This window comes from Sus scrofa, chromosome 14 (genome assembly GCF_054392235.1).
Source record: "Sus scrofa isolate SSC_HxYL_T2T_F1_AM1 chromosome 14, Sscrofa_HxYL_maternal_Yorkshire_Landrace_v2.0, whole genome shotgun sequence".
Lineage (NCBI taxonomy): Eukaryota > Metazoa > Chordata > Mammalia > Artiodactyla > Suidae > Sus > Sus scrofa.
The window spans coordinates 116,998,476-117,022,409 of NC_139396.1; the positions used below are offsets into that span (position 1 = coordinate 116,998,476).

Consider the following 23,934-nt stretch of genomic DNA (forward strand, 5'->3'; position numbering starts at 1 on the left):
TAATGCTTTCAAAATGTGTTCACTGGATGCTACTTATCTTGAAACAGGTGTTTTTTCTCTTATGCCTCTATTAAAGATGCATTATTTTCCTCATGTTGTATTATAAAGCAAATACAATTTAATAATTACTCAAATTGAAAAAGTGAATTTACTGCATCTGAAAGATCAATGCAATACCCCTACTTTCCTCTCTGATAATCATTTCTATTCTTCCTCTCTTCTTTGCTTCAGCCATACTGGGCTTGCTATTGTTCACAAACTGCAAGCACACGCCATTATGGAACCTTTGAATTTCATCACTGCCTTTTCTGTGACCACTCTTTTGACTAATACTGTGCTTTCTCCCTCACTTCATGCAGCCCTCTGCTAAAACAGAACCCTCACAGAGAGACCCTCCTGCTTACAGTATATGGAATATTACTCTCACCACCTGCATCACTATTTCTTTCCTTACTTGCTTTATACTTTATGTATCATAGTAGAAATCCCCTCCTGATATATTCTATATTTTTCCTCGTCCACTCCACATGGACTATAAACTCCAGGCGAACAGAACTTTATTTTGTTCATTGATTTTTCCCAGCACCTACAATAGTGCCTGGCATAGTGTAGTCACTACATAAATATTTCTGCATTAATTAATATTAAAAATGTATCATATCTTAATATACTAGCTCTTACATTGTTTATATTTCATAAAAAATCCTACTTTCTAAATTATGAATATTCTCAAAGCTAGAAACCAGTGTGAGGGAGATAGAATGTATTGCATCTTTTCCAGTATCCACTATATATTACCCTATACTGCTTTTATTTTAGATTAAATATTCTGAACATCCTTTTATGAATATAATTTAAAATAATTCCAGAGTATTTGTGCCCCAGAAGAAACCAATAAAGTTCCCTAACATTACATCTGTGAATCTAAACTTATCAGCAGTTTTATATTGCTGATTGCAAAACCAGTTTCCTAAGGAGAACACTGCTCTAAAGAATGCACAAAACAAATATTTATCTCATAATCATTCCTTGGAAATATTTTACAACTTCATAGAATATTAAAAAATATTTTTAAATTAAAATCACAATTCTTTGGAGGAGGTTTATAACAAGGATAGTGTCAGATAAAGAATATCCTAGTGGACATATGTCATACTTTGTTCCCTACATACACTTCTATTGCTTTGCAAAGATATAACGCATAAGATGATAGAATATAAATTTTCAAAATCTAGGGCAAGTTGGCACAACTAATTAAACTCAGGCTTGTGTAAACTGAAATATCTTTGCTCTATTCCTGGCTTTAGTTTCTGAATATCTATGTCTAATTCCTATCGTCCTCATTATTTTGTGTTTATCTATTTGTGATTCATTCTTCCTATATTTATGTTTCAGGCTATGTAGCTGTTTCATTTGCACAGTGATTTTGATCTAAACAAAGATGATGCATTACTCAGAAGATGATTATTTTTACCTTATAAATAATTTTGAAAGATTAGTAACTAATTGGAAGATGTTTGTCTTAGTTGATAATGAGTAGTTTCTGCAGTGCACTTTGATGTGTTATGCAAAAGGACTTTTTGGAGTTCTTTATGTCTTACCTGATAACAGGGTGTTTATTAACTACCTATTTTTATATTTAAGATTTCTGTTTAGTATTTATGTACAAACTAATATATTTATAAATCCATTTGCATTCATTTTTATGAAAAATACTTAGAGGATTTTGTTTGGGGTATTGCTTTTCTAAAAGTGCCCTTCACAAAAATGATTTAACATGGTGGATATACCTAAAAGTAATGATAATTGCATTTGGTAATGCCAAGATACAGAAAATGACATTTTGAAAGAGGAAATAATTTAGCTCAGATGATAAGGAAGTAGAGAAAAATTAAGTATGTTTTTAGAAAGTCAGTTTTGTATTCTCTCTGAATGGAAATCAATAGCATTTGTAGCCATTTTCTATTTTGCCCACATATTTATTAGCACATACATATATATGTCATATATAATTTATAATAGTAAATTATACACTATAATATGAATCACTATATTCCCAACACAAGTAAGTACATATTACTTTATAGAAAAGAAGCTTTCTTAAAAGTCATATATAAACCAGACTCTATGCTTTCTGCATAACAAGCCATATTTTTCCACTGACTGACAATATTATTTCAGAGATCTGCTCCCAATGAAAGAAAAAATGGCTCCTGAGCCTCATAAAATGTCAAGGTAGAATTAAACAAACAGTTTACAATCTTAAATTTTAAAATAGATTAATATTTTATAATAAAATCTGTACAGTAAGACTTGAGTCAAATACTATGCCTACCTTCTAGTACAGTATTGAATAACTTTGTAGACTGGATCTAAATAATGGGGAAAGCAGCATCACCTTACATAAAATTAATGTCTTCCTAAGACTTATTTAAGAACATTTTTATAATGTTTATCTCTGCTTGTTTCATAATTGCTCTCTTTGTTCAGTTACAGGATATTTTCTAGCATATTGATTACAGAATATAATGCTGTCCAAGAAATGTAACACGGAATTTTAGTACTTTTAGGAAACAAATGAAACTATTCATAAATTGACATTGGCATAAAACAATCTATAAGAACTTAAGATGAGAAAAGATTTTCTTACTATCCCTTCTTTGAAAATGAAGAACTCTGTTTTTCTCAATTTAAAACATAGCTATGCCTTCTAATTTATTCTGAGCTTTTGCTTTCAGTAGAAAGTAAATAGCACTTTTAATTATAAATAGTGATATTGTTAACTTGTAAGTATTTTTTTTCTGAATAATTATTGTCATATTCCTGCCTGCCTTTGAAGTGTAAACTTCAGTTTAAAAAACAGTTACTGGGAGTTCCCATTGTGCCTCAGTGGTTAACAAATCTGACTAGCATCCATGAGGACGCAGGTTCCATCCCTGGCCTCGCTCAGTGGGTTAAAGATCTGGCGTTGTTGTGAGCTGTGGTGTAGGCCGCAGATGCAGCTCAGATCTGGCGTTGTTGTGAGCTGTGGTGTAGGCCGCAGATGCAGCTCAGATCTGATGTTGCTGTGGCTGTGGCTGTGGCTGTGGCCGGCAGCTGTAGTTCTGATTCGACCGCTAGCCTGGGAACCTCCATATACTGCGGGTATGGCCCTAAAAAGCCAAAAAAAAAAAAAAAAAAATTTACTCATGTTGATTATTCATAGATATTAGCAGAAATAGGTTCATACTTGCCAGATTTTTCTGAGTGAGTTTTACATTAAATGTTGTCTCTTTTATGGCTGTATTTTTCTAAGGCTTGTGTTCTCTTATTTCCCAAAATAGATGTGAGGAAAATAGGCCTGATTTTAGAGCATAACAATTTGCCCATATTTCTTCTGAAACAGAATAAAATGATCTGAAAATGTTCTCATGGCAGTGTTTTCAGTGTTTTATTTAAAGTGATTGTATCTGTTTTCAGAAAATTATAAGAAAAATCATAGATAAACATATTTGAGTTTTTAATACAATTTGGAAATATTTTTGGGGATTTTTAATTTATTTTTTCTTAAGAATTTAAATTTCCATGAGTGAATAAATGGACACTTTTATGTTGTGTTGGCTAGACGGTGAGCAAGTACAAGTGAGCCTAACGCATAATGTGGTCATATCTGACCTGAGAAGTTGAAGGTTTATATTGCAACATTTCTTCTGTCTCCTATCTTAACTGGTCATTTTGATGGTATTTAAACATTTTATTGCATAGGCAGTTTTACTATCTTCATGACCAATAACCATACATAATCTTTTTTAAGAGGAAAAATAAGAAATGTTGGAAAACTGTAGGATATCCTGTAGAATTAGAAGATCTTCAAGGTTTTTGGTGTGTTTTGTTTTTTCTTATTAAGTTGCCTCAGCAGGTTCTCCATGTCAGTGTACTAATATGCATATTGTCACTTCATTCAAATTGCTTCAGGGTATTTCACTTTATCTGATGGGTTATCAGTTATCCGTTATCTATAGCTATGAAATGAACCACCCCAAAACTGAGTGGCTTTAAAAAATCAATTGCATAGTTCCTTTGGTCTAATCTAGTTTGATTAATCTCTGATGAGCTTTCTCATGCCTCTGTGGTCAGCTGACTGTTCAGTCAGTGGCTGTGTTGGTCTAGGATGTCCTTATTCACGCTCTGGAGGTAGGCAGCTATCAGCCAGTGTGCTTCAGTTCTCATGTGACCTTTCATTTCCAGCAGGCTGGCTCAGGTTCATCACATGGTGGTATCAGGGTTTCAAGCACAGCAAGAAAACAGGCCCCAATGTGCAAGCATTTTTCAAAACTTTGCTTGTTTCACATATTGCTAATTAACCAAAGTCATATAGCCAAACCAGATTCAAGGAGTAGAGAGACAGATTCAGCTTTATTCAGCAATATTTCAGCATTACATTGTAAGAGTCTACATGCAGGGAGGGTAAGAATTTTTGACTGGATTTATAGTCTGACATGGTATGAATCATTTTATTCATTTATTCCCTTATTGATGGCCATTTTAGTTACTTCCAACTGTTTACCATTACAAAAATTGTACAAATAGATTTTTTAAAACCACTTTAGAATCACAGCAACTTTGAGTAGAAGGTAAAGAGATTACCATATACTCCTTGATTCAACTCATGCCTCCTTCATTATCAACATCCTTCACCAGAGCGGTGCCTTTGTTATAACTGATAACCTTACATTGGCACATAATTATCATTAAAAGTCCATAGTTTACATTATGGTTCACTATTGGTATTGTACATTCTATGGGTTTGGATACATTTATAATGGCTTCTATCCACCATTATAATATCCTACAGAGAGTTTCATCACCCTAAAAAAAAACTCTGCACACCTTCCTTCTTCCCTAAATCCCTGTCAGCCACTGATCTTTCTCCAATATCCATAGTTTTGCCTTTTCCAGAATATGATATAATTAGAACTATAATATAGGTAGCATTTTAAATGGTCTTCTTTCACTCTGTTATATGTATTTAATTTTTCTCCTTTTTTTTCAGAGCATGATAGCTTATTTCTTTTTAGTGATGAGTAATATTCATTTTCTGGATGTTCCACAATTTATTTAGCCACTCACCTACTGAAGGACATCTTGATCACTTTCAAGTTTAGGCAGTTATGAATAAAGCTGCTATAAATATCTGTGTTCAGGTTTTTGTGGGCAAATATTTCAATTCCTTTGGGTAAAAACCAAGAAGCATGATTTCAGGATTCTATGCTAAGAATAAGTTTAGTATTGTAAGAAATTGCCAAACTCTCTTTGAAAATGGCTATACCATTTTGTATTTTCACCAGCATTGAATGAGAATTCCTGTCGATCAATATCCTTGCCAGAATTTGGTATCGTCAGTGTTATGAAATATGGGCATTCTAATAGGTGTGTAGTGGTATTTCATTTAATTTGTTCTCCCTAATGATATATGATGTGGGACATAATTTATATACACATTTTTCACCTGCATACCTTCTTTGTGGATGTGTCTTTTGTCATTTAAAAGTCTTTGGCCCATTTTTTTATCTGGATTATTTGTTTTCCTACTGTTGAATGTTAAAAATTGTTTGTATATTTTGGATGCGTCCTTTATCAGGTGTATCTTTTGCAAATATTTTGTCCAAGTCTGTGGCCTGCCCTTTATTCTCTTGATAGGTAGGATCTTTTGCAGAGCAAAAGTTTCTAATTAATGAAACTCAGTTCATCAGTTATTTCTTGTATAAATTGTGACTGTTGCTTTCTAATTTAAAAGTCATCTGCATATCTGAGACCATCTAGGTTTTATCTTAGGTTATCATCTAGAATTTTGATAGTTTTGTGTTTTACATTTAAATCTATGATCCAATTTTTATAAGTATAATCTCTGTGTTTAGATTTTTTTTTTCAGGACATGAATTTCTAATTGTTCCAGCACTATTTGTTGAAAAGACTATCTTTGCCCTATTATATTGCCTTTGTGCCTTCAGCACAGATCAGTTTATGTGGGCCTGTTTTGGGGTTCTCTGTTGTATTCCACTGATCTATTTGTTTGTTCTTTTGTCCTACCTCACTGTCTTGGCTGTAGGAAGACAGCTAATGTCAGTTCTTCAACTTTGTTTTTACCCTTCAATATTGTGTTGACTATTCTGGATCTTTTCCTGCAAGTGAAACTTTAGAAAGAATGTCAGAATCTGTTCCTTTATATCCACCCAAAATAACTTGCTGGATTTTGATGGGGATTTCATTGAATCTAGAGATCAAGTTAGGAAGAACTGATTTCTTTACATTAATAAACATTCCTCTCTATGAACATGGAATCTCTCTCCATTTATTTAGTTCTTCTTCGATCTCTTTCAGTAGAGCTATGTAGAGGAACATATACTGGGTACATATTTTGTTAGATTTATGCTTTTTCTTTCTTCCTTTTTTTTTTTTTTTTTGTCTTTTTTAGGGCCACACCCACGGCATAAGGAAGTTCCCAGGCTGGGGTCAAAGTGGAGCTGTAGCTGCGGCCTATGCCACATCCACAGCAACTCCAGATCTGACCCATGTCTGCAAACTACACCACAGCTCATGGCAACACCAGATCTTTAACCCACTGTATTAGGACAGGGATTGAACCTGTGTCCCCATGGATACTAGTCGGGTTTGTTACCTCTGACACAATGGAAACTCCTATACTTTTCCTTTTTTTTAGTTGCAGTGTAAAATGATTGTGTTTTTAATTTCAAATTCCACTTGTTTATTAATGGTAAATCAGAAAAGTTTGACTTTTGTATATTAACCCTGTACCTTGAAAACCTTGTTATAATTGCTTATTAGTTCAAGGAGAGTTTTTGGATTTTTTACATAGACAATAATGTCATCTGTGAGCAAAGTTTCCTTTCTTCCAAACCTGTATGCCTTCTATCACATATAATCTTTAAAAGGAAAATTTGTTAACAGTGCTTCCCAAATTATGTCCCATAAACTCAGGATATTAGAGTTTAGGAGCAATTAGGTTAAACAGTGTTAGCTAGAGTATGGTAAATGTGGTGATGCATAACTAGGAGAGTGGTGGATGTGGTGTTTCTTTACCTTAATCCTTCTTCAATGAAGAACATGTTGCCCAAGGATTAGGGAGTTCTTTGTGCAGATATTCTTTAGATGTTAACCATTTCCTTTCCTGGGGGATTTCACTCTGGAGCAGAGCTGTCTTGCCCAAAGTCATCCCCTCTTATGTAAGCCCATGTAATGACTGGTGGGACTGTGGTTCAAAGACCCAAGCATCTTTTCCAAATGCTGGACATTTTGAGATTGTTTTAGCTCCATACTCTTCTTGTTAATGAGCCTGTGTGCAGATGACTCAAAAATTTTCATTTCCTGTTCATATTCCTCTTCTGACTTTGGAATCAATGAGTGACAATAATAATAATAAATGTAATTAAAACAATCACATGACAGAACTCATTCTGAATAATTCTAATATATTAACTCATATTACCAAATTAGCTACTTGACATCCTCTTTTGGATGTCTCAATGATGTCTCCAATTCAGTTTATCCAAAGCCAAGCTCATAATTTCATTCTATTAAATCAGTCTCTTTTATGGTATTTTCATGAATACTAATATCACCTTCCATCAGTTATATAAACCAAAAACCCATACATCCTTTTCTTTACCCCATACTTATCATTATTCACAAAGTTCTTCAATTTTAATGCTAAAATATAACTTAATTTTATTTACTGTTATATGAATATTTATTTTTTTGTAATATCACTTAATTTTATTTACTATTACTGAGCTCTGTCTAATTTAGAAGTATAACTTAGTTATTTCTTTTTAAAGTTATTATTTGGGTGCCTACATACTGCTAAACACTGATTTCTTGTATATTATCTTAATTAAATATTTCAGGAATCTAGTACACCCAGGCATACCTATGTAGACACTGGAGTTTATAGAAGTAAAACATATTGCTTAGCTAAATGGCAGAAATGGGTTTTGAATACAGTTCAACTTGATTTTAAATGGATTTGTTATACCATGATGCCTCTCTTTTATTTTCTGGAAAGTGAACTTTAGATTATTCTGAACAGAAGTTTTGAAATTTTTATAAACACATATATTTGGAAAGGAATTCAATGCAAGTTTTTTTTTCTATCTAATGCATATGTTTGTCTAATATTTTAAAATATTATTTTATTTAATCCTTAGAACAACTGTACAATATAAATAATATTTTTCCCATTTTATTGATGAACAGTGTATAAACCAGTAATTTAGAGGCAACAATGACATTCAGATATACATTTCCAATTAGACTAAATTTCTGTGTTCTTAAGTATTTTGCTGCAATGCCTCCTTGGAAGAATAAACCTTAAAATGCTGAAGCAACATTGCATTGTTATAATAAAATTACAAATATCATTAACCTTGAGATTGTAAGAGTGTAGAACCAAAGCACAGAAAATATGATGGAAAATCAAAGAATGTCTGTAGGGAATATTTATAACCTTAAATAAAAAGCACAAAGGTGGAAGCTTGGTCAACTAATGACTTAATAAAAGGTTAATCCTAAGTCTTCTGAAACATCACCTTGACTAAAATTCACAAAATGACATTTAGTCTCTTAATTGAAAAATTAATTTTAAACTAGGACAATCTCTATAACTAGCAGATGTATGACTGTAATAATATTGGGCTCATTTCTTATTTCATTAATTATACTACATGCTTTTCTTTTTCTCTTCTTCCAAAAATGATTTTCAACTTCAAGAAGTTAGAAAAGTGACAGGTTTTGGTATCTGGGGAAAATATGTGCCTCTTTCCTTTTTCCACAAGTGCACTCTAGTGGTTCCTGTGGGATTATCTTTAGGAAAACACCAAGGAGAGTAGGAGAGTAATCTTTAAGGCAAACAGTTCATGCAAATTTCATGGAATTTCTTTATGTAATAAGTGGACTGAGATCAAAAAGGAATATTTGATGCAAAGTTCTCAAATCACATTGTACAGAATTGTGCTTTTTCAAAGAATAGTGCATAGTACACCTGGAAAAAATCTGTAATTATCATTCATGAAACTCATTATTCTCTAGTATTCAAAAATATAAATACAGACCACTTTAAATAACTGTATACTGGCATTTCCAGGTTATTTTCAAGCAAGTAGGATGATGAAATTTAGTTGTTGTTATAGGGGAAGAAAAGAGTCTGGTTTGCCTAAAAATTCAAGAGATTAATACTAACCTGGTTTTCAAAAGTATAGAGTGTGTATTCCTGACTTGGCTATAAAATAGACTTTATATAAAATGTTTAATGGTGTGGAGAATTGTTAACTTCACAGTTTTCAAAGGTCATTTCAGACTTGTACTTTTAACATGTATTTTTGCTTAAAGATTAATTCCTCAGCTTTTGTTCTGTGAAAGTGTTTTACTCAAATTTTCAGGTTATTCAATAAGTAATATCTGAACTTTTTCTTAAATACATATTCTTTCTTGTTTCCAGAGTGTTTCTAAATGACCTTTCCAAAGTATCATAAATTAACATTTATTTTTTTAAATAAAATTTTACCAGAGAAAATATAATTCTTATTATTATTTAAACATAAGTGAAATCAGCCTTATGTTTTTAAAATTATTATAACAAAAACTAATGTTATATTTAATTTATATAAATATTTATCTTTCTATAAGTTGGAAAAATTCTTATTTATAGCCCAGTAGTTTTGTGGCTGATTAAAGCTATTTTTTTTTTTCACATTTTAATAGCTCTGGGTTTGGCATATATATTTTTTTTTATTTTATTTTCCCACTGTACAGCAAGGGGGTCAGGTTATCCTTACATGTATACATTACAATTACAGTTTTTCCCCCACCATTTCTTCTGTTGCAACATGAGTATCTAGACATAGTTCTCAATGCTATTCAGCGGGATCTCCTTGTAAATCTATTCTAGGTTGTGTCTGATAAGCCCAAGCTCCCTATCCCTCCCACTCCCTCCCCCTCCCATCAGGCAACCACAAGTCTCTTCTCCAAGTCCATGATTTTCTCTTCTGAGGAGATGTTCATTTGAGCTGGATATTAGATTCCAGTTATAAGTGATATCATATGGTATTTGTCTTTGTCTTTCTGGCTCATTTCACTCAGTATGAGATTCTCTAGTTCCATCCATGTTGCTGCAAATGGCATGATGTCATCCTTTTTTATGGCTGAGTAGTATTCCATTGTGTATATATACCACCTCTTCTGAATCCAATCATCTGTCGATGGACATTTGGTTTGTTTCCATGTTCTGGCTATTGTGAATAGTGCTGCAATGAACATGCGGGTGCATGTGTCTCTTTTAAGTAGAGCTTTGTCCGGATATATGCCCAAGAGTGGGATTGCAGGGTCATATGGAAGTTCTATGTATAGGTTTCTAAGGTATCTCCAAACTGTTCTCCATAGTGGCTGTACCAGTTTACATTCCCACCAGCAGTGCAGGAGGGTTCCCTTTTCTCCACAGCCCCTCCAGCACTTGTTATTTGTGGATTTATTAATGATGGCCATTCTGACTGGTGTGAGGTGGTATCTCATGGTAGTTTTGATTTGCATTTCTCTTATAATCAGCGATGTTGAGCATTTTTTCATGTGTTTGCTGGCCATCTGTGTATCTTCTTTGGAGAAATGTCTATTCAGGTCTTTTGCCCATTTTTCCATTTTTTATTAGCATAACTGTGTATATCATTGGCTAGAAAAAGTATATGGTTACATTTAAGTGAAACTAGCAGAAATAGTACAGTGCTTAAAAGTGGGAATTCATGTGAAAAACACAATATTTTTTTTAAGAGTTTGAGGATCATTGATATGATGTGGTGACATTACTTCTTTCCATGATAACATTTACAGTTGCCAATTCACTACATCTTAAAAAAGGGATGAAGTTTTTAATCACTCCAAAGTCCCTGACGCTGGATATATGCTGTCATAAACACCTGGGTTTTCCCAAGCTCCAAGGAACAACTATGGATCACGGTTTCTGAGTGTATTTCTCAATAGCAATTTTGTTGTTCTTGTCTTTTTCAAGGCCACACCCATGGCATGTGGAAGTTCCCAGGCTAGGGGTCAAATTGGAGCCATAGCCACTGGCCTACACCACAGCCACAGCAATGAGGGATCTAAGCCACCTCTGCAACCTACACCATAGCTCATGGCAAAGCTTGATCCTTAACCCACTGAGCGAGGTCAGGGATCGAACATGTGTCCTCATAGGTTTTAGTCAGATTCATTTCATTTCCACTGAGCCACAATGGGAACTTCCTCAGGGATATATTTTTAAAAGACCTTCAACTATTTCCATTTCCCTGCTAGTTAAGGCAACTGTTAGACAACAAAGGCAGAAAAATGAATCAAATCCATTGATTTGCACACTTATGAATATGATAAATCAACCAATAATGATGGGAAAATGTTGAGAATTACTAGATGGAAAAATTCCAACGCAGGATTTTTTTTACTCTAGTGAATTCTATTTGTATTGCACTATCATGCAATACAACTTTTATTTTATTTTTTCATATAATGATTTTTATTTTTTCAATTATCCTGGTTTACAGTGTTCTGTCAATTTTCTACTGTATAGAATGATGACCCAGTTACACATACATGTATACATTGTTTTTTCTCACATTATCAGGCTCCATCATATGTGACTAGACAGAGTTTCCAGTACTACACAGCAGGATCTCATTGCTAATCCATTCCAAAAGCAATAGTCTGCATCTATTAACCCCAATCTCCCAATCCATCCCACTCCCTCCTCCTCCCCCTTGGCAACCACGGGTCTATTCTCCAAGTCCATGATTTTCTTTTCTGTGGAAAATTTAATGTCAGTAGTTTATTTTAAAACTAGTAAAATAAAACCAAGCAATTACCTTTGCCTGTGATAAAGTAAATAAATTCTGATATTATTTCCCAGAACACACACTTTTATTTATTTCTCATATATGAAATAATAGTATCATGTATCTAGCCTTATAGAACATTTCATTCATAAGGGCCATGTATGATTTTACTATTGAAAATAGTTTAGTTTTTACATCTTCTTTAAAATTCTGCTACTTTGTACTTTATATAACTGTAATTCAAAAGTTAAAATAGATTTTCATTGTGAAGCCTGAATAACAATAGGAAAATATTTAATGTTAACGTGGAATAATTATAGGCACATTAGCTGTATTGGTATAAATTCAATTCTGTACAGAACTACTGTATTTGTCTGTCTTGAATATCTCAGATGTGCCCTACAATGTACTGTGTAGCTTGTGGGGTGGAGGTGGAAGGTCATAATGAAGAAAATGTGATTCCTACACTTGAAAACTTAGAATAAATCTATGGCCTTAGAATTTAGGTAGGGAGTAGGCCTTGGGAAGTGGAATAAAGGAAACTTCTGGAAAATTGTTAACATTTTCTTTTTTTTTCTTTTTTGCCTTTTAGGGCCAAACATGCTGCATATGGAAGTTCCTGGGCTAGGGGTCAGATCAGAGCAATAGGTAGTTGCTGGCCTACACTACAGCCACAGCAATAAAGGATCCTTAACACACTGAGCAAGGCCAGGGACCAAACCCACATCCTCATGGATTCATTGCTAGCATTCCTAGTCAGGTTCATTACCACTGAGCCACAATGGGACTTCTTAACATTTTAATTCTTTACCTTTGTGAGTTAGATGAATGCATTTAGTCTGTCACATTTTTTTCTCTATATCTCTATTTTTTCATTTTTGAATGTGTATTATACTTCAATTAAAACATTAAACAACAATAGCAAAGGTAATAAATACTTGACAAGACATATTAAAATACTTTTTCTGTTCAAGCAGGTAAAATGAAAAGACAAATATTCTAAGAATCTGTGAAGAAGAGATTCTGAAAGTAGAAATTCCTGACTCATTATTGGGTTAGTATAATCTTTCCAAGTTTGAAACAAATTTATGACTGAATTCTAAATAATGTTATACATAGTGGATTTTTGCGTGTGCGTGTGTGTTTAAACTAAAAAATGCACAAAGATTATAAAGAATTTATTTTATTGATGAAAACTAATATGAAACATTCTATGTTACTTTGACTAAAAAATTCTACAATTGTTTAGAAAATTTTCCTTGGGAATTGTTTTGTGTAAAATAGAGATTCAACATAAAGTGTGTTTCTTGGTTCAATGAAATATTATGCAGGATTCTGTTTCACTATATCAAACACTGTTGGCCTTGGATAGAAGCTGTATTTGCGTTCCTGCAGATAACAAAGGCAAATACAGACCTATCAATATGAGTCAATTCCAATGAATATGAATCACTCACTTATTATTCAAAAGTGGAATGAACCTAATATCATCAACTTGTTCCCAGGAAATTATTGGCTCTTTTACAGTTGGTGCCAGATCAGTCAGCATTGGTCTCTGTGTCTGTCACTACAGACAATAAGCAGTAGCTATAGATAGATTAGCCTTGGTAAATGGAAGCTCATTTTGTCGGATTCATGTTTAGCCTCCATCCCTGACACCATGATTATTTTGTCCATGTATCTATTATACTAGCACTAGGTTATCCAATGACAGGTCTGGCAAAAGGCAAAAGAAGCTTAGTTACTCCATCTACTTGGTTGTTTAGTACCTTTTCCAGGGTAAAAACTGTCTAGCTAGCATTAACATAAGTTTCAGTGACCTTCATACTTTGTGATCACCGCTCTAAGTCCATCAAAGTATCTCTTCCCTAGGTCTCCTTATGTCCAATCTTCTAAACTTTCTTGGTCCAGGTTGCTGAAGTCATTGAAGCTCATCGTGACTTTCATAAGTCAATATATATTCTTATCCTTGTCCATTTATTTGCAAAGTGGATGAAGTAGTATTCATTGGTTAAATGTTCCTAACTTCTGTCCTTCAGGCCCACTCCTCTTATGGCTTTGGTGCATCAGGAGTCCTTTATTAGTTTGCAACCCATACTGAACAAACCTATCTACTATGCAAGGTTAGCCTTTCCCTTTTCCATTAATTCATCAAAAGATAACCCAATGAGGACATCATTTTGAGCTGAGGGAAAAACCATAGTGTGATTGTAAAGGATGATACTGTCCTCTCATGTATATTTGTTTCCCTTGGCTATTTCTGTCTGATCTCAAATGCACTACTTCCATCTTATAATGGATTCCTACTTGGACAGTCTGATCTTGACTTGTTAATGTTGACCAAACCCAGTTTAATGGGCAGTTCTGATCATGTGATCTAATATCAGAAAACTTTCCAAAAATATAAAAATTAGTAAATACTTTTAAACTTATTTTGCAAGTCTACCTAGTCTTAATATATTAAGAAAATACGATAATGGAAAATCACAGGTGTATACTTATGGATATCGATTCAGCAAACTGACAGTTTAGCAAATCAAATCCAAGATGTATAAAAACATATCATAGTTAGATATGTATTCTAGGACAAAATATTAGAGGTTGAAATTATTAACTATAAAATGTGAATGAATTTGACTATATTAAAACCAATATAAAAATAAAAATATTGTACAATGGAATGTTCAAGATTTAGCACGAGAGTTCCCGTTGTGGCTCAGTGGATTAAAAGTCCAGTGTTGCCTCGTGAAGATAAGGGTTTGATCCCTGGTCTTGCTCAGTGTGTTAAGAATCTGGCATTGCAATGATTGTGGTATAGGTCCCAGCTGTGTCTTCAATTCCACCCCTGGCCCGGGAATTTCCATATGCCATGGGTGTGGCCATAAAAAGGAAAAAAAAAAAAGAATTTGCTCAGAATGTATACAGCAGAGATTTAGGGTCCAGAATATAGACAGAACTCCTAAGAATTAATAAAATATAGAAACCTCTCTTCTGACAAATGGCCAAAAAATGGAAAAAGATAGCTTAATAAAGAGGAAATACACATGATCAATAGAAAATTATTATATACTCAACTTTATTAGTTATCAATAACATGGCAATGTAAATCACTTTAAAATACAGTTTATAAAAAAAGAAGGTCTCTCATTTCTAAGTTCGAGGAAGCATTTAGAACATTAGAAATTGACAATAATTTCCAGTGCTTTTGGTGATGTGTATCAGCATAAGCATTTTTGAAGGTAGTTTTACAATTTTTAGTAGAGTCAAAGATATGCAAATATTTGGTGCAATAGATATCTCAGCAATTCCATTCTTCAGTGTAAATCCTTGGAGCAAGAGTTACTTTCTCCCATGGAAAAAATGTGACATGTAATACTTTTCATTTGAAGTTGTCTTAATAACAAAAATTTGGAAAAGCCTAAATGTTCACCAGTAAGACAATAAATATATTGTGATAAAATCATAAAAACAAATGAAAATTTGTGAACCAGAACTGCATACATATATAAACAGAGGGAGAGGGAAAGAGCTCAAGATGTGTTAGTGTATTTTAAAAAGCTTAAAGTTATATAGAAGTTAAATATGCAAAAATAACTGTTTAAGATACATAAGTTTAAAGCAAAATTATTAAGAAAGGTATTTGATAACTTAGAGTAAAGGAGGTGATACTTTAGGTGAGGGATGGTGAAGTATGGGGAAGGAAAGTAATTCAACTGTGGAGAGCTATAGAACTATGCAATCACTTTTTAAAAATTAATATTTTTTCTTCAACTCTATAGTGGATACTCTGGTATTCTTTATTTTACACCTTCCCCATAGATGCAGTATTTTAGACTACATTCTTTGAAATCATCCAAATGGAAAAAAAAAATCATCAATACTCTCACTACTTCCTATCTGTCATTCAAAGTTTGCAGAAACTCGAAAGTAGGATATCTTCTACTGCGATATTTCCGTGTCTCCTTAATATTTAATTTCAAATATAGTCCATGTCAAATAAATGATCTTCAATCACTTGCTCCTCTTCCTTTATGTCAAAGATTGAGAGCAGGTATTCTCTAGGGAGAAATAAAATACCTCTTTAGGGGGAGACATTATGCCCTATAACTATTGTCCATTACTAAATTTAGGATTGAATCAGTTTTAAATATTGAAGAAGCAGAAAAAAATTGAAATAAAAAAGAAAAATTTGTTGATATTTCAAGTTCCGCGAAGTGTAGCGCTTGAAAACAGAAGTAAACAAGTTTATGTCTCAGTTCTATTGATTATGAGCTGTGCAACCAAAGGCAAATTACTTAATTGAAGGACCCATTCACATCTTTCTAAAAATAGGGATAAATTGATATATCTGTTTTGGTCACTGTGAGGATTAAATACATTAGAAAAACTTAGCAAATAGTAAGTTCTTAAATTTAGTAATTATTAGTATTAATTTCAATTCAGTTTATAAATATCTAATATCTCCATAAGATAGTGTTCATATGTAATTTTTAAATCTTATATTAAAAGTAGAAAACTAGTTTATCAATATTGGAAATACTGATTCTTTAAAATAGCAGAAAAGGAGTAATTCAACATCTTGTATTGAGGAAAGAATGAAAAAAAAAACCTCTCTAGACCCCCAAACCCATAACTCCAGACTTAACATAAAAAAAAATCAGATACAGTTTACTTGAAGAATATCGTACAATATACCCAACCAGTACTTATTAGATCTATCAAGTTAAAAAAAAAAAAAAAAAAAACCCAAAAAACAAACAAACAAACAAAAAAGAAACAAGGAAAGTCTAAGAAATGCCATAACCAAGAAGAGCTTAAAAGGTCCAAACAACTAAATGTTGTGTGGGATTCTAGATGGGATCTTAAACAGAAAAGGGATATTAGGTAAAAAACTAAGGGAAATTGAATTACCTATGGTCTTTAGTTAATAATAATGAGTCAATATTTGTTCATTAATCATAACAAATATACCATACCAAGGTAAGATATTAGTAATGGGGAAACTGTTCACGAGGGTATGTGAGAACTCCATACTATCCACTCAATTTTTCTGTAAATCTAAAACTGTTCCCCCCCAAAGTTATTAATGAACAGGAAAAAAAACAAACCTTCGAAATCTTCCTAGAGTAATCTTACAAGTCCTATCATGTATTCTTTCATACTTATACAAACCAGGAAAAATATAATTATGCCCAATTTAAAGACTGAGAAACAGAGATGAAAGAAATCCACAGCTTATTAATGTAGAGTCGACACTGGAGAATATACCCCAGTCTTGCTGAAAATTGCTGCGTATTTACTAGATCTGGTTTTGAATCTAGAGTTGAGAAAGTTCTGTGGGTTGTACTGAGGTAGTGGGAACTAGCACAAGTTTTGTACCTCTTTTTGTATGTAAATAAACATGCATTTTCCTGCATTGAATCCTCTTATTTCTTTCTGATCCCCAAAAGATTTTAGACAGTACTTTGTATGAGCTAGATATTAAATTTGGTTTCGGCTTTTCACAGGCAAATCTAAAAACACATGTTTAACTTTTCCAAATTCGCTCTATTTTACAGTATGTTCTGTGATCAGTTTCTTTAAAGAGATATAGCTATCAAAATCGTCATCATCATCATCAGTGTAACTATGACATGCATTGAAAACTTATTTTGTAACAGATAATTCAACTACATACTCATTGCATGAGTTTAATTTAATCTTGTAATAGTCCTATGATGTAGATAAAAGTTTAACTTTTTTAGAGGGAGTTGTGTCACTATGTTCTCACAACTAATAATTGACAGGCCCCAAATCCAAGCCCAGGAAGTCAACAGGTGCAGAGACCAGTTTGATATAGATTAGAGCCTAGGGCTATATTCCACCCAGGGGAAAAAAGTTGTAAGGAAACATGCTAAAATGAAAATCAATGTTCATTAAAAAATAAAATTTTAATATATTTATGTTAAAATATTTTTTAGAAAGGATGTTTAAAAAAGATTTTCCACAATAATAGCAAACTACTTCCAAGCTTTCAGTGAGTCATAATGATTTATTTAAATTATTGGCCTTGGAGTTCCCGTCGTGGCACAGTGGTTAACAAATCCGACTAGGAACCATGAGGTTGTGGGTTGGGTCCCTGCCCTTGCTCAGTGGGTTGACGATCCGGCGTTGCCGCGGCTCAGATTCCACGCTGCTGTGGCTCTGGCGTAGGCCGGTGGCTACCGCTCCGATTCAACCCCTAGCCTGGGAACCTCCATATGCCGCGGGAGCGGCCCAAGAAATAGCAAAAAGACAAATAAATAAATAAATAAACAATTGGACTATATGTACATTTTTTGCTTTATAAGAATTTAGGGGTTACATTTATTCAATAATTCAACAATTATTTATGAAATTCCTCATCTGTGTTGGGTGTAATTCTAAGATAAAATACCCAGGGTGACCCACACAAATTACTGTGAGTTTGAATTTAATGTTTTATTATCACCCTAGTGGTAAATAAGAATAAACAAAGCTAGGCCAAGAGTCTAATCCATACATTATATGGTGATTAAAGATCATCTCTATTTTATTTATGAGACAATTTAAGGGAATTTGGGGGAGGTCTTCATGTAATTCAAATCTTTATAACTTTCATATGCATTGTGTATAAATAAAAATAATGTACCTCCTATATTTATCCTTTTAAAACGATCATTTCTGTTTAATTGATTTATTTTAATTAAAAGGTGAAGTGATTGTAATTCGTCACAAGATTACATTGATGGATGAATTTAAATTTAAATGATTCCTAAGGACATAGATATTGTTCAATGATATCTAGACTTTAAGAAAATAGAAAACACCATTATATGGGTAAAATATATGGTTATTTTTCCTCTTTTGTTATGTAGTTTAAAGCAACTCATTATGGAATTCCGTCATGACTCAGCGGTTAGCAAGCCCCACTAGTATCCATGAGAACATAGGTTCCATCCCAGGCCTCACTCCGTGAGTTAAAGGATCCAGCGTTGCCATGAGCTGTGGTGTAGGTCACAGACGCGGCTTGCATCCCGACTGGCTCTGACTCTGGCATAGGCCAGCCGCCACAGCTCCGACTGGACGCCTAGCAGGGGAACCTCCATGTGCTGCGGCTGTGGCCCTAAAAAAGACCAAAAATGAAAAATAAAAAAAAGAGCTCATTACATTGTATAGCTTATGAATAATATGAATTCATTAATATTTTCAGAAAATGTATGAAATTGAAATTCACTGACTGGTTTTCAAAGAACCCATTAAAAAAACTTTTTTTTATACCAAAAAACTGTTGATTGCAACAATCATACTAAATGCCTTTCTAAAATTATGAAGTACTAGTTACTGCTTATATTTGAAAGATTCCCTAGCCTTTGATTAAAAGCCCTGAGATAGAAATTAAGCTCACAATTATAGTAAGTATTCATATTTATAATACAGCTTTTCTTTTACCCTGCATAGCACAGCTTGCACTTAATAACATGGCTTTATTTTTAACCATAAGAGCATAAAACATTTTATTATTGCACAAATCTTGGCAGTACTTTTAGATCTTTAAGTTTCCATTTTTAAAAATCTGGAAATAGGTTATAATAATAAAGGAAATGTAAACATTATTCTTACAAAAATCTTAGGACTAAAATTTAGCAAATCTTCTCTAATAAATTAAGAAAGAATTGGTGGATACTTTGAATGTTTTCTGATTATCAAGTATACATAATAAGTATATTTTTTAAAAAAAATTGCTATGAAATTCTGTTTATACATTTGTGTAACTACTTTTGATTTTATTTATTTATTTATTTATTGTCTTTTTAGGGCTGCACCCTTGGCATATGGAAATTCCCAGGCTAGGGGTCGAATTGGAGCTGTAGCTGCTGGCCTATGCCACAGCCACTGTAATGTCAGATACGAGCCGTGTTTGTGACCTACACTGCAGCTCACAGCAACACCGGATCCTTAACCCATTGAGTGAGGCCAGGGATTGAACCTACATCCTCATGGATAATAGTCAGATTTGTTTCCTTTGAGCCACAATGGGAACTCCTCTTTTTATTTTTTCACCTGACTCCTTAATGAGGGCTTTAGATCTAATGTTATTAAAATACGGATAGCCATGTAGATACTAGAGGAAGAAATTAGGACAAAAGGGTGCTAAATTATACATTTAGATAAGTAAAGGAAAATTGACTTTATTACTTCAATATTTTTACATTTAAAGGACAGGTTTAACTCAAATTCAGAATGCCTTTTAAAATAGCATTATCCCTCTTTATCAATAAGTACATGCCATTAGAAAAGATTAGAAAAGTTGAAAATTAAAAATACTGATTAAAATTAGTCACAATAATACTCTTGAAATTACTACAGTTATATTGGAATATTTCTATTATTTATTTATATACCCTTTTATTTTCTCCACAGATTGAGGTTACACTGTTTTTTAATATGATTTTCTCACTTTCAATATTGCCAACCTGTTCTGGGAACATTTACTAAACATTCTTTTATAAGCTGATTTTAAAATCTACATAGTTTCCCCTCAAATGATAAAATTAGTATTTATAGAATAGATCTCTTATTATTAGACTTAAAGCTTATTTATACATGTTAGCTCTTATATAATATTACAATGGAGCCTATGCAGCCTTTCCTAAAAGCATATCTTCATGTAGAATACATATAATTGTAAACTAATTAAGTAATCATAAAGGTGCTCTTATCAATAATCATTGAAATATAAGAAATGTCCAGCCTCATTGAATTTGGTAATGTAATGCAATTCCTTCTTACAAAATAAATATCCTGTGGTTAATTCTATCGTCATAAAAACTTATTATAGCTTCCATTTTCATAGTGACTAGGAAACACAAAAAGAGGAATTTTGATATTTTGCAGGTATAATTACACTAAAGTTACTGTTATGCTGTGCATATTAACAGTCAATGGTGGGTTGTGAACTGTTGTGTCTCAAATATTAAACAGGTATCATTTTGTACCTGTCTCTTTCAGAAATGAGATTTGTGTGAGGATTTTTCTTGCCTAAAAATGAGTCAATGCTTGATAATGTATCCCAGCCTCTAGGGAACACAGGATTCATTATAAAATCTTTTGTCTCAAATATTGGAAGGAAGATCAACTGTCATTTTTTATTATGTTTACAAATTGAACATCAAGGTGTATGTCTTAGGAGAGGTAATCATTGAAAACTAAAACAAAAGAAGATAAAGTTATAAAGATCGTAAATATTTCCTTGTAATTATGAAAAGCATTTTTTAGGTTTTTTTTCCTTTGAAATAAGTGTACATTACAGTAGATGTATATTCTGTTACCGAGAAGAGAATTAGTGTGACAATTAAAAATTTTTGTGCTGTTTTAGAAGGGACAAATATTTTGTCTTTAAAAATGTTAAGTAATAGCAGGTCTGTGTAAAATTAACATATTTAAATTTAGACATGTGGCAATATAATCAATATTTGCATCCAGTGTTCCAAATTAAGACGTTTATGTGCAAGGATATGCAGACAGTACCGAACACATATTCTGACTTGCACCCCCCAGATGATGGACCCTTGTCAGTGTAAACTACACATTTCTTGTTTCCCCAGGGACAAATCATAATTGTGGGTGACATGAATAGAAAAAAATCCTTCAAGCTTTTTATTAATGTATCACTAGCATATCCTTGAATGAGAAATGAAAGTTGTACTACACATCATTTTTATAACACTAAAATCAGATGGATAGAAGCTAGAAATATGATACTATGGTTGGGAGAATATGTTAGATGAAAAGATTTATGCTGATTCATGCAATCATTCTTTTTCTCATTCTCTTTTCCTCTCTCTCATGAAGTTGGTGGTGGCTAATTTCTATTACTCTTTAAAGTGCATAATACACAGAGTCTAAACTGCAGGAATTATAAAGAAAATATGTGATGATATTTAGTTGACCTATCCTCATGTTAAAAATATTTGATTTTTAATTTTATGTATTTTCTTGTAGCCAAAATTACATATATATATTTGTTTTTTCCAAGTATATTTAAAAGGATATAGATAAAGTTGACTTAAACTACCTGCTATCTGGGAATGCATGGAATTATATGCATTGCCAATTTTAATAGGGTATTATGTGTTGGTAGTTCAAGCACTGAAAATCAGTAATATGAGTAATGTGAATGTGTTCTAAAACAAAAGACAAACCAAAAAACCCCCTTTTGCTCTGTCCTAATTAGATATGGCAGTTCTTCAGTAAGATAGATTGTAACTGCATTCATTTAGGATTAAACTTAAAATGAGGTGATTGAAATGTATGTCATCTAATGTTATTTTGTGTAATACTTTTTCATATTTTAGCTTCTCTGGTTCCAATCCATTATGATCCATGTATTAGGTTAAATATGCTTAAGTAATGGGAGTTTTTTTGGTACCCTAAACATTATTCTTCCAAGGCCGCTTTTATTGTAACACTTTTTACCTTCTTTTACTCAAATCTTCCTTCTCTTTTTACTGCTTCTCTAATCCCAGCCATCATTATCTCACCCATTCTTCAAGCCCTACACAGAAATCCCACCTTCTCCAAAGACTTCACTAATACTCTACTTCCTTTCAATCCCCAAAGCTCTTTTTATCCACTTCCTCTGACCCTTAAAACTTCCCATACTGTGTAGCAAGTACTCACGGAGAAGATTTGGTATGTACTCTTACCAAGGTATAAGGTTTTTAATGGCAGAGATTTTATCATTGATTTATATTTTCCATCCTGGCACCCAGCATAGTGCCTTTCATACAACAGATATGAAAGATAAGGCAGCCTCCTGAGCTGTTTCCCATTCAAAATTTGCCTTCTTCTAATTCATTATCTGTAAGTTAACTATACAGTGACCTTTCAAATTTATTTATCAGGCACAGTCATATTTAAGTTCATCTTTTACCGTTCTCCATTGCTTTCAGAATATAACTCAAACACTTTGGGTTGAAACAAGATATTAACATTAGAGCCCTAAATGATCTTTCAGACATTTTCTTCTTGCCACCTGGTCTGTTTCAGCTATCTACTACTGTGTAACAAAGCATCCCAAAACTTTGTGGCATAATAATTTCATTAGGTTCACATTTTTTGTGTGTCAGGAATTTGGGGAGGGTTTAGCAGGGACAGTATGTTTCTGCCCCATGATGACTGGAGTCTCAACTAAGATGCCTCAGAGAGCTGGGAATAGCTGGAATGATTCAACTGGGGCTACATCTTTACATGGTTACCTTGTACTTCCTCACTTATGCTGATATCTAGGTAGCAAGATAACTCATAAGGTATCTGAACATTTCAACAGGACTGAATGTGTCTGCAATGACATAGCCTCAAATATTCCAGAATGTTTTATCATTTGCATTCTATTGGTCAAAAAACTCAGTAAAGCCAGCCCATCTTCAAAGGGAGGAAAATTAAATTCCCCCTCTCAGTGGAAGGAAGAAAAATATATCTGTGTCCATGTTTTATCTTTAATGTTTTTTAATTCAGTCATACAGAATTGAAAAACTAAGTGCCATTCATAGAATTCACCTTGCTCTTGTATATCCCTTACCCTTTATATATACTAGTGGTACTGATTGTCAAAGCCTTTCCTTTACCTTAGCCAAAGACTTTTAAAAAATATCCACCCATCTTTCATCTGGTTTAGGCATTCCTTCCATATATTGCTACAGCATTCCACTACACTGCTTATTAGACTTAAGTTTATGATCTAATTATTTCTCTGCTGCTCTTATTATACTGTGAACTTTTTAATAGAGATTGTATTATTGACACCTGTGGTAATCATGGAGTGGCTTCTCATATGCCTTCAAAGGAGAACCAGCTGTGTATTTAATATAAAGCTTCCAGCTGCTGCAACTCTGAGATCCACTGTAGCATCCATGTCAAAGCCATTTTCTCCCTAGGCTTCGCCTTACCAGTGACTCATGGCAGTGTGTACCAGAGCCAGCTCATTCCTGCCTGAGCAGTGTTCCTCTATTGGGCAGTCTTGTTCTGAGTCTATCAGTCCTGAGATGTTTTGGTTTTGTTTTCA

The 23,934-nt window shown here is 33.2% G+C and overlaps 1 protein-coding gene across 11 annotated transcripts in view; it reads left to right on the forward strand.

Annotated features, from left to right (window-relative positions):
* PCDH15 (protocadherin related 15) overlaps positions 1-23,934 on the forward strand; it is a 1,617,506-nt gene that overhangs the window by 42,393 nt on the left and 1,551,179 nt on the right. Inside the window, exon 3 of one of the 11 annotated variants that reach the window (XM_084996683.1) lies at positions 12,848-12,924. The exons of 9 other annotated variants lie outside the window; for them this stretch is intronic. The gene's annotated coding sequence lies outside the window, so the exon portion shown is untranslated. Of the gene's footprint in view, positions 1-12,844; positions 12,925-23,934 lie in introns of all 11 variants that reach the window. One more of the 11 variants, XM_084996682.1, reaches the window with a different exon arrangement.